This window comes from Eleutherodactylus coqui, chromosome 4, assembly GCF_035609145.1.
Source record: "Eleutherodactylus coqui strain aEleCoq1 chromosome 4, aEleCoq1.hap1, whole genome shotgun sequence".
NCBI lineage: Eukaryota > Metazoa > Chordata > Amphibia > Anura > Eleutherodactylidae > Eleutherodactylus > Eleutherodactylus coqui.
Window position 1 is genome coordinate 32,725,360 of NC_089840.1, and position 12,984 is coordinate 32,738,343.

Below are 12,984 nucleotides of genomic sequence, written 5' to 3' on the forward strand. Positions count from 1 at the left end.
GCCCCCCCCGGCCCAGCGCTAGTTCCCCCGGCGCAGCGACAGCCCCCCCCCGGCCCAGCGCTAGTTCCCCCGGCGCAGCGACAGCCCCCCCCCCGGCCCAGCGCTAGTTCCCCCGACGCAGTGGCAGCCCCCCCGGCCTAGCGGCAGCCCCCCCCCCGGCCCAGCGCTAGTTCCCCCGGCGCAGTGGCAGCCCCCCCCCCCCGGCCCAGCGCTAGTTCCCCCGGCGCAGCGACAGCCCCCCCCCCCCCGGCGCAGCCCGGCGCAGCGGCAGCCCCCCCGGCCCATCACTTACCAGGACAGCTGGACGGCGGAACAGCTGGGCGGCTTCTCCGGACAGCTCGGCAGCTCTGCACCTTCCTCTAACAGAGGAAGGTACAGAATGGCCGCTCCAGCGCGCTCCCGAGCAGTGACAGCTCGTCTGCGCATGCGCAGAAGAGCTGTAGCGGGGAGCACACTGAAGCGGCTCGTGCTGAATGGAGAAGACCGGACTGCGCAAGCGCGTCTAAAAAAGCAAGCTGCCGGCGAATTTAGACGGAACCATGGAGACGAGGACGCTAGCAACGGAGCAGGTAAGTGAATAACTTCTGTATGGCTCATATTTAATGCACGATGTATATTACAAAGTGCATTAATATGGCCATACGGAAGTGTATAACCCCACTTGGTTTCGCGAGACCACCCCTTTAACTCTGGAATTCCTAACGTTTTTAACTCACCTGGACCCCTAATGTGAGTGAATTAGACTCACAGTTAATTCTGAGCAGGTTATCACGCCTTTCGCAGAAAATGTGGTTTCAAAGAACCTCTTTTGTAACTATTTGCTACTTTTTGGTATTTCACCATTAAGTAGTTGAGAACTAAGACACCTTATATATTATCCTTGAAACTCCTTATTAATTTCTTTGCTTACACAAGATATTGAAACTAGTGTTATGAAATAATACTGCACTGTTCATTTCTTTTCATTGCTCACTTTATTCTTACAATTACCACGTACAGTTTTTTGCATATGTCCTGTCTTGGGATCACATGATCAATCTATCTGACGTAACAACAGGTGAGCTCCCACTGGCATGAGGAGAAACAAAGTTTTGTACAGACAGAATGATGTTTTTCTGCAGCCCCTATGTTGATCTCCTTCTATTATGTTCCTCAACCAAATCATCAGTAAGGAAAATTTGTCTTCTGGTTTTCCTTTTATTCACATTCCAGTCTGGATTCTTCGCCAAAATGACATAAAATGCAACTCCAGCTAGGTCAATACAGTTCATGAATACTGTGAATGGCCATCTCCTTCTTTTCTTTTACAAGTGTAGTTGTGTACCATCTGATCAAGAGTATCGACACCTCCTTTTGTGTTATTGTGATGAAGAATTATTTGTGGTTTGTAAGAGTTTTCCGCAATAACCTCAGAGGTGCGGTGCATTGTGGAGAGAGGTACAACACTCTTCCCTGCTTTGTGCTCATAGGACACTATAGAGGGGTCTCTTATGAAGCCGAAAAAAGAGAACTTTTTACTGCCCTGTGTTAGCTGGGAAGAAATTCCTTTGGTATGAAAGTCTTGTTTTGATGCACTGTGTGCCCATTTTTTTAGCAGGCGGTCAACGAGTTCCATTGATGTAAAGAAATTATTCCTGGAAGAGCACTATCGCTAATTCATTCACTACCATGAATGCAATATTTGTTCCCCTCACGTTGCATTCTTTACCCAGGTACGGCAAGCCTTTCAGTGGGTGAAAGTAGCTGGAGTTACATATCCAGAGGATCTTTATTCCATATTTTGCTGGCTTTGAACTCATGCACTGGGTAGAGAAATAGCGATCTCGGAATGGGACCAATTTGCTCCTCAGAAGTCAGATTCACACCTGGAAGGTAGTGCTTTTGAAGATTGTGATTTATCTGTACCAATTTCTGTCATTGCTTCATTTTGTGGCTGATTGGGGTTGTAGTTGTCACAGGTGACGCCACCGTTCCTACACCCCGGAATGACCTTCGGCAGAGAATAAATACAGACAGACACAGTCTCTGAGTACCACGGGTCCGTAGGAATAGTTAGAGCCTGGAATAAACTTTTACTTGAAATCTTGAACGATTACACAAAGCAGTTCACTTTAAGACTTTACAGTGCGGGCAAATGACTTTCAAACACAATAAAGATTATTCTCTTGCAGTACCTCCACCCCGACTCAGAGACGTGTGGGTGAGACAATTAAGGGTGTACCTCTACGCGGTGATCCTGGCTCTGGATGGCCACGTAGGAAAAATTAGACAGAGAGGTAGTACCTCTGCACTGGCCTTGTGAGAAGAAGTAATTACTTACAATTGCTCTCTCACTATTGGGGACTTACTCTACTCACTTCCAGAATTCAGACATCACGGGAAAAGCTCTCCTCCTCTTCCATCTTCACCACAAGGAAGCTGAAGGTGCTTCCATGTGGCTCTGTGTTAGATGAAACTCAGATAGCAGACAAGATGGAACTCCTGCTACTCCAGAAGATGGAACTACCACACTTCCCGCTCTCAATTACTCCCATATATACCCTCTCTCATACCACATGACATGACATACTATACTTGATACATTTACATGCTGACTTGGATTTTATTACAGTTAACCTCTCAAGCGCCGCAGTTGTGCAACACACACACTGGAAATGACAAGACAGATTTTGCACAGTGCATCTACACAGGACATGCATGTATGACATTTATGGAGGGAACCAGGATGATGTGCTGGGACGCTACATAACCAATTCTGCAGTGGAGGACTTCTAAGCCACAGGAGGAGAAAAATTTTCTGTTGCTGCTTCATTAGATGGAAACTCATTTGGAATCAGTATATCGGCATCTTCCGGTGGCTAGATGTCAATCCTATCCTGTTCTGGTTGGAAAACGACCTGTGCCCCGGAAGTGGGATCCTCGTAGGTATCCTCATGCTTACTGTCAGTAGTCATGAATTGTTTTGGCACTATTGGACCTGCTTCAGGTGCCTCATCTTTTTCAAGGTCCTGACGTGTGACATCATGATTAATACCAGGCTTTGGTGGTGATAGACTGGACTCCATGATGGTAGCTGGGTCCGAGGTGACATCCTGAGGCTTCACCTCAGGAATTGTCATAGGTGCCTCACGGGTTAAATGGTCTTCACTCACAGGTGGCATTAAGTAACTTTGCTGATACTTTGCCTACATGCCCACCCGTATCAGATCTTGCTTAACATTATCTCCAGCTCATGTTTCTCCCAAAGATCCATCAGTCTGGAGAAATTGGAAAAGGAGAAAAAGATGAGGAAATTAACTGGAGAAAAGAAGGAAAAGGAAGCAGGGGAGGGAGGGTACCAGGGGAATGGGAATGGAAATAGGGTTCTCCTGTCCAGCTTAGTTGGAGATCTGAACTAATCACAAGGTCTACCCACGGTCTATGCTCAAGAGCTGACCGGCAATACATACCAAGTCAACGCGTGATAGCCCCGTCCCTGAGTCATACATTCAGTTCTGGTGAGGAGCGAAACTGTGACCACACCACCCAAGTTGTGTAAAATTGGGTAATCCTTAGCTCATCTTCAGCATACAACTCTTCCGTTTACCTTAGGTTGTCTATTGACTTCAACCACATCAGCCTTAATGGTAGACTTCCATTAGCTAGGAATAATCTGCCTCACGGCCAGAAGAAAACATCTCAGAGGAGAGCTCCTAATTTGGGACAATGAGCCCAGAATCATTGACAACAAAGCAATTTCAGGTGTGAGATTGATCAGGCTTTTGCATATAGACTTGTACAAACCCACCACCTCCTGCCAAAGAGGTTGAATTAATGAGCAGGACCACCCTAAGTGGATTAATGCCTCTTGCTAATGGAGGCACCTCCAACACAGATATGGATACTGGGGGTAAATTCTGGACAACCCAACCTGTGTCTTGTACCACCGTGTCAGAATTTTATAATTAAGCTCCTGCATTCTACTTGACATATACATTTTATGAGTTAAGATGTACGCCTTCCTCCACAACTCCCCTGAGGGGCATCTGCCTAAATACCGCTCCCTGTCTCGCTCAAGTGTCCTGTTCTCCCCCTGTGTTTCTGTCTTTAGGAGTGTTCTATATAATTTTCAATAATTTAACTGAGATCGATAGGCACAGACTCTTGAAGGCGGTCACAGGCCTCCCCAAATGCTGCAGATTGCCAAGAGACCTTACATAATGGCAGAGTTGTAGGTACTGGTACCACTTGTATCCAAGTTAAACATGGCCCAACAGGGCTCTAGAGCCTCCATGTCTGCCTGTATCATATCCTGTATCCAAGCTAGAGGCGGTACAACAGGTTACTAGAGCCTCCATGGCCGACTGTATCACTTCATGCATTCAAGCCAAAGGCAGCCCAACAAGGAACTAGAGCCTCCATGTCTGCCTGTATCACATCTTGTATACAAGCTAGAGGCGGTACAACAGGGTACTAGAGCCTCCATGCCTGACCGTATCACATCTTGTATCTAAGCTAGAGGCGGTACAACATGGTACTAGAGCCTCCATGGCCGCCTGTATAACTTCTTGCATCCAAGCTAGAGGCGGCCCAACAGGGTACTGGAGCCTCCATGGCCGACTGTATCACTTCATGCATTCAAGCCAAAGGCAGTCCAGCAAGGTACTAGAGCCTCCATGTCTGCCTGTATCACATCTTGTATCCAAGCTAGAGGCGGTACAACAGGTTACTAGAGCCTGCATGCCTGACCGTATCACATCTTGTATCTAAGCTAGAGGCAGTACAACAGGGTACTAGAGCCTGCATGCCTGACCGTATCATATCTTGTATCTAAGCTAGAAGCGGTACAACAGTATTCTAGAGCCTCCATAGCCAGCTGTATCACTTCTTGCATCCAAGCTAGAGGCGGCTCAACAGGGTACTAGAGCCTCCATGCCCACCTGTATCACATCTTCTATTTAAGCTAGAGGCGGTCCAACAGGGTACTAGAGCCTCCATGCCTGACCGTATCGCATCTTGTTTGTAAGCTAGAGGTCGTTCAACAGGGTACTAGAGCCTCCATGCCCGCCCGTATCACATCTTGTATCCAAGCTAGAGGCAGCCGAACAGGGTACTAGAGCCTCCATGTCCACCCATATCACATCTTGTATCCAAGCTAGAGGCGGTACAACAGGGTACTAGAGCCTCCATGCCCACCCGTATCACATCTTGTATCCAAGCTAGAGGCGGTACAACAGGGTACTAGAGCCTCTATGCCTGCCTGTATCACATCTTGTATCCAAGCTAGAAGCAGTACAACAGGGTACTAGAGCCTCCATACAAGTGGTCACTTACTTATATCATCCTTACAATGAGACAGAGAAAGTTTCCTTCCATCCAACAACTTCTAGGGGAGAGATTGTTTTTTCTATGAGTGTAATATAAGCATTATAGATTTATACCGTATATAGATACACACTGATATACCTGGCTTCACCCGAGTAAATTTGGTACAGGTGTTTATGTGTTGTTAGCACGGAAAATGTAATGAAGTCACAGTTACTTTAGAGGAACCGGGGAATAAAAGATGTGTACATATAGAGGAGCATTAGATTCTCCTCAGGCTGCATGTACTGATGTCCCTCTGTAGAATGTGCTACCCCTCCCACTCTCCTCATTTAGGATCTAAAGAATGCTTGTGCCAAATTTCACGCTTGTACAACACCGAGAAGGTACATTACATAGGGGTGCACTTACTTTTGCAATTAGTATTGAATAATCGACTTGTGCCCCCTTTACTTTTTTTATTTAGGGCCCATGCCAAATTTCATGTTTTTGTACGACACCGGGAAGTTAGAGAATTAGATTAGGTACATTACATAAGAGTGCCAATACTTCTGCACTTAGCATTGAATAATCGAGTTGTGTCCCCTTTACTTTTCCTATTTAGGACATAAAGAATGGTTGTATCAAATTTCAAGTTTGTACAACACCGGAAAGTTAGAGAATTAGTGTTGAGTTAGTCAGTCAGTCAGTGAGGGCTTTCACCTTTATATATATAGATATAGGTACAACAACTCGGTGGTATATACAGTATATTATATATCTGTCTGTATAACAGCCCGGTGGTATACAGTATATTACATACATATATATGTATAACAGCTCGGTGTTGTATACAGTATATTATGTACCTATTTGTATAACAACCCGGTGGTATATACAGTATATTATGTATCCATCTATAGAATAGCCCAATGGCTATATATATATATATATACAGATAGATATATAATATAATGTATATACCACCGGTTGTTATACAGATAGATATATGATATAATGTATATCACCGAGCTGTTACAGATATATATATATATATATATATATATATATATATATATAACAGCCCAGTGGTATATACATTATATTCTATATCTATCTGTATAACAGCCCGGTGGTGTATACAGTATATTATATATATATCTGTAAACAACCTGCTGGTATATACAGCATATTATACAGGGTGTACCATCCCCATTCATCCCATTTTCCATCCTGAAAGGCTGCAATGCCTAATAGCTACCAGCAGGGAGCGCGCACCGTCCACGTGGAATCTACAGCCCGAATGACGGACATACAGAAGAACCAATCACGTGGCCGGCTGTGCGCCCACCCGCGGAGTCCTGACCAATCCCCGGTGACAATCAGGATGCTCTTCTGTACAGTTAGAGGCGATGAAGTCTCGTCTATAAGCCGCTGCGCCCCGTACAACTGAGCGCTGCGCAGCGCAAACCGGTGAGTTACCTCTCCAGGGTGTATCTAAGGGTGTATCTAAGCTCTGCACACCATGTCTGCGGTGACATGCACACATTCCCTGTCTGCTCCGCGGCGGGACTCGATGGAAGTTTTTCTCTAGTTAGAGGTGCAGCTCCGCGCGATGTCTGTAGACTGCAGTATACTGGTACCTGAGGGTACTGCTGTGTACTATATGCATATTGTACAGTGTATACAGAGTGTACACTATATATTGTATAGTAGTATATGAGCTGTATATAGAGAGTACATAGTATATACCAGGACCATATATGGTGTGCATATACACTATATACTGTGATATGAGGCAATATATACGGTGATGTGTTATAGCTACGTGTATATAAGGTATACAGTATACACTGTGATGTGAGGCTGTATATACTGTGATGTGGGGCTGTATATACTGTGATGTGGGGCTGTATATACTGTGATGTGGGGCTGTATATGACCTGTATACACTGTGATGTGAGGCTGTATATACTGTGATGTGGGGCTGTATATGACCTGTATATACTGTGATGTGGGGCTGTATATGATCTGTATATACTGTGATGTGAGGCTGTATATGATCTGTGTATACTGTGATGTGGGGCTGTATATACTGTGATGTGAGGCTGTATATACTGTGATGTGGGGCTGTATATACTGTGATGTGGGGCTGTATATGACCTGTATATACTGTGATGTGAGGCTGTATATGCCTGTATATACTGTGATGTGGGGCTGTATATGACCTGTATATACTGTGATGTGGGGCTGTATATGACCTGTATATACTGTGATGTGAGGCTGTATATACTGTGATGTGGGGCTGTATATGACCTGTATATACTGTGATGTGGGGCTGTATATGACCTGTATATACTGTGATGTGGGGCTGTATATGATCTGTATATACTGTGATGGGAGGCTGTATATGACCTGTATATACCACGATGTGGGGCTGTATATACTGTGATGTGAGGCTGTATATGACCTGTATATACCGTGATGTGGGGCTGTATATGACCTGTATATACTGTGATGTGAGGCTGTATATACTGTGATGTGGGGCTGTATATGACCTGTATATACTGTGATGTGAGGCTGTATATACTGTGATGTGGGGCTGTATATGACCTGTATATACTGTGATGTGAGGCTGAATATACTGTGATGTGCGGCTGTATATGACCTGTATATACTGTGATGTTGGGCTGTATATGACCTGTATATACTGTGATGTAGGGCTGTATATGACCTGTATATACTGTGATGTGAGGCTGTATATGATCTGTATGTACTGTGATGTGGGGCTGTATATGACCTGTATATACTGTGATGGGAGGCTGTTTATGACCTGTATATACTGTGATGTGAGGCTGTATATGACCTGTATATACTGTGATGTGGGGCTGTATATGATCTGTATATACTGTGATGTGAGGCTGTATATGATCTGTATATACTGTGATGGGAGGCTGTATATGACCTGTATATACTGTGATGTAGGGCTGTATATGACCTGTATATACTGTGATGTGGGGCTGTATATGATCTGTATATACTGTGATGTAGGGCTGTATATGACCTGTATATACTGTGATGGGAGGCTGTATATGACCTGTATATACTGTGATGTGGGGCTGTATATGACCTGTATATACTGTGATGTGGGGCTGTATATGACCTGTATATACTGTGATGGGAGGCTGTATATGACCTGTATATACTGTGATGGGAGGCTGTTTATGACCTGTATATACTGTGATGTAGGGCTGTATATGACCTGTATATACTGTGATGGGAGGCTGTATATGACCTGTATATACTGTGATGGGAGGCTGTATATGACCTGTATATACTGTGATGTGGGGCTGTATATGACCTGTATATACTGTGATGTGGGGCTATATATGACCTGTATATACTGTGATGTGGGGCTGTATATGACCTGTATATACTGTGATGTGGGGCTGTATATGACCTGTATATACTGTGATGTGGGGCTGTATATGATCTGTATATACTGTGATGTGGGGCTGTATATGAACTGTATATACTGTGATGTGAGGCTGTATATACTGTGATGTGGGGCTGTATATGACCTGTATATACTGTGATGTGGGGCTGTATATGATCTGTATATACTGTGATGTGGGGCTGTATATGACCTGTATATACTGTGATGTGGGGCTGTATATGATCTGTATATACTGTGATGTGGGGCTGTATATGACCTGTATATACTGTGATGTGGGGCTGTATATGACCTGTATATACTGCGATGTGAGGCTGTATATGACCTGTATATACTGTGATGTGAGGCTGTACATACTGTGATGTGGGGCTGTATATGATCTGTATATACTGTGATGTGGGGCTGTATATGACCTGTATATACTGTGATGTGAGGCTGTATATACTGTGATGTGGGGCTGTATATGACCTGTATATACTGTGATGTGAGGCTGTATATACTGTGATGTGGGGCTGTATATGACCTGTATATACTGTGATGTGAGACTGTATATACTGTGATGTGGGGCTGTATATGACCTGTATATACTGTGATGTGAGGCTGTATATGACCTGTATATACTGTGATGTGGGGCTGTATATGATCTGTATATACTGTGATGTGGGGCTGTATATGACCTGTATATACTGTGATGTGAAGCTGTATATGACCTGTATATACTGTGATGTGGGGCTGTATATGATCTGTATATACTGTGATGTGGGGCTGTATATGACCTGTATATACTGTGATGTGAGGCTGTATATACTGTGATGTGGGGCTGTATATGACCTGTATATACTGTGATGTGAGGCTGTATATACTGTGATGTGGGGCTGTATATGACCTGTGTATACTGTGATGTGAGGCTGTATATACTGTGATGTGAGGCTGTATATGACCTGTATATACTGTGATAGGAGGCTGTATATACTGTGATGTGAGGCTGTATATGATCTGTATATACTGTGATGTGGGGCTGTATATGACCTGTATATACTGTGATGTGGGGCTGTATATGATCTGTATAAACTGTGATGTGGGGCTGTATATGATCTGTATATACTGTGATGTGGGGCTGTATATGACCTGTATATACCGTGATGTGGGGCTGTATATGACCTGTATATACTGTGATGTGAGGCTGTATATACTGTGATGTGGGGCTGTATATGACCTGTATATACTGTGATGTGAGGCTGTATATACTGTGATGTGGGGCTGTATATGATCTGTATATACTGTGATGTGGGGCTGTATATGACCTGTATATACTGTGATGTGAGGCTGTATATACTGTGATGTGGGGCTGTACATGACCTGTATATACTGTGATGTGAGGCTGTATATACTGTGATGTGGGGCTGTATATGACCTGTATATACTGTGATGTGAGGCTGTATATACTGTGATGTGAGGCTGTATATGACCTGTATATACTGTGATGTGAGGCTGTATATACTGTGATGTGGGGCTGTATATGACCTGTATATACTGTGATGTGAGGCTGTATATGACCTGTATATACTGTGATGTGAGGCTGTATATACTGCGGTGTGAGGCTGTATATACTGTGATGTGGGGCTGTATATGATCTGTATATACTGTGATGTGAGGCTGTATATACTGTGATGTGGGGCTGTATATGACCTGTATATTCTGTGATGTGGGGCTGTATATGACCTGTATATACCGTGATGTGGGGCTGTATATGACCTGTATATACTGTGATGTGAGGCTGTATATACTGTGATGTGGGGCTGTATATGACCTGTATATACTGTGATGTGAGGCTGTATATGACCTGTATATACCACGATGTGGGGCTGTATATACTGTGATGTGAGGCTGTATATGACCTGTATATACCGTGATGTGGGGCTGTATATGACCTGTATATACTGTGATGTGAGGCTGTATATACTGTGATGTGGGGCTGTATATGATCTGTATATACTGTGATATGGGGCTGTATATGACCTGTATATACTGTGATGTGGGGCTGTATATGACTTGTATATACTGTGATGTGGGGCTGTATATGACCTGTATATACTGTGACGTGGGGCTGTATATGATCTGTATATACTGTGATGTGGGGCTGTATATGACCTGTATATACTGTTATGTGAGGCTGTATATGATCTGTATATACTGTGATGTGAGGCTGTATATACTGTGATGTGGGGCTGTATATACTGTGATGTGGGGCTGTATATGATCTGTATATACTGTGATGTGAGGCTGTATATGACCTGTATATACTGTGATGTGGGGCTGTATATGACCTGTATATACTGTGATGTGAGGCTGTATATACTGTGATGTGGGGCTGTATATGACCTGTATATACTGTGATGTGAGGCTGTATATACTGTGATGTGAGGCTGTATATGACCTGTATATACTGCGATGTTGGGCTGTATATACTGTGATGTGGGGCTGTATATGACCTGTATATACTGTGATGTGAGGCTGTATATGACCTGTATATACTGCGATGTTGGGCTGTATATACTGTGATGTGGGGCTGTATATGACCTGTATATACTGTGATGTGAGGCTGTATATGACCTGTATATACTGCGATGTTGGGCTGTATATACTGTGATGTGGGGCTGTATATGACCTGTATATACTGTGATGTGAGGCTGTATATACTGTGATGTGAGGCTGTATATGACCTGTATATACTGTGATGTGAGGCTGTATATGACCTGTATATACTGCGATGTTGGGCTGTATATACTGTGATGTGGGGCTGTATATGACCTGTATATACTGTGATGTGAGGCTGTATATACTGTGATGTGAGGCTGTATATGACCTGTATATACTGTGATGTGAGGCTGTATATGACCAGTATATACTGTGATGTGAGGCTGTATATACTGTGATGTGGGGCTGTATATGACCTGTATATACCGTGATGTGGGGCTGTATATACTGTGATGTGAGCTCAGTCACGTCCTTTCTGCCGGTCTCCTCCCTGTGATGTCACTGTAGTGTCCAGCCCCGGAGTCAGGAGCCGGCCGCTGCCAGGAGGGAAGAGGGACTCCCCAAGCTAGATATATATATAATGACACTGATCTCTATAACATAAATGCCGTATCGGGGGGTTCAGCCTCTGTAATGTGTCATCTCTATGTAATATATAAAGCTGCTGGAGGTCCCGTCAGCCGCTGTAGTATAAAGTATGGGGGCCGCTCGGGATATACCACCTCAGCTTTAAGTTGGGGGACGTCAGGGCTCACTCTGACAGATGTATGCTATTTTGGTTCGTGGATACCGGACTGACTTCACTGTGCGCCGCCGCGGGTTTTTGTGGCGTATCTGCGTTTTTTCCATCTTTTCTTCTGTTTTTCGCACGCACAAAATAATAAAATCCCCAGACGCTCGGCTGGTGTCACTTTTTTTGTTTCACCGTCTCCTGGCAACATGTGTAGAAAACACAGTGCACACACATGTAACATCCGTGTTTGCTGTGGTTTTTTAAGCAAGCTTTACACGGGGCTTAACTTTATTTATGCGCGTATTCACACGATAAGCGTTGCGTTTCTGTGCACATGTGTGTATATTCCTGTATTTTTGCACGCATGCTCTTCGTATTAGCACACGCAAAAAATGTACCCACTGGAGAGTCCACACAATGTAATCTTAAGGCCCCCTTCACGCGAGCGTATGCTTATTTGGGCGCACATGAGTGTAGCATTTTTGCAAATCAAGGAATGTTTTTTTGCGCAGGCATCGGTGTATATTGCCGGACCGCTGCCGACCAGCTGTTTGCTACTTCAGTGTAAGGAGTAACAAAGCTAGAGTGCCATACATGGTGCAGTGGACAAGTGGGGTATTGCAGGCATAATTCTCAGTGAAGTGAACACCATGCCGGTATACTACTGTATGTACAGCGCTCTGTGCTTCCTGCTCCGTGCACTGTGACAGCAGCCCAGCAAACAACGGATCGGTGTAGGTCCTAAGCATAATATATAGACCACCTATATCTATCCTGGTGATATAGACCCCCTTTATCTATCCTGGTGATATAGACCCCTTTTATCTATCCTGGTGATATAGACCGCCTATAGCTATCCTGGTGATATAGACCGCCTATATCTATCCTGGTGATATAGACCGCCTATATCTATCCTGGTGATATAGACCGCCTATATCTATCCTGGTGATATAGACCGCCTATATCTATCCTGGTG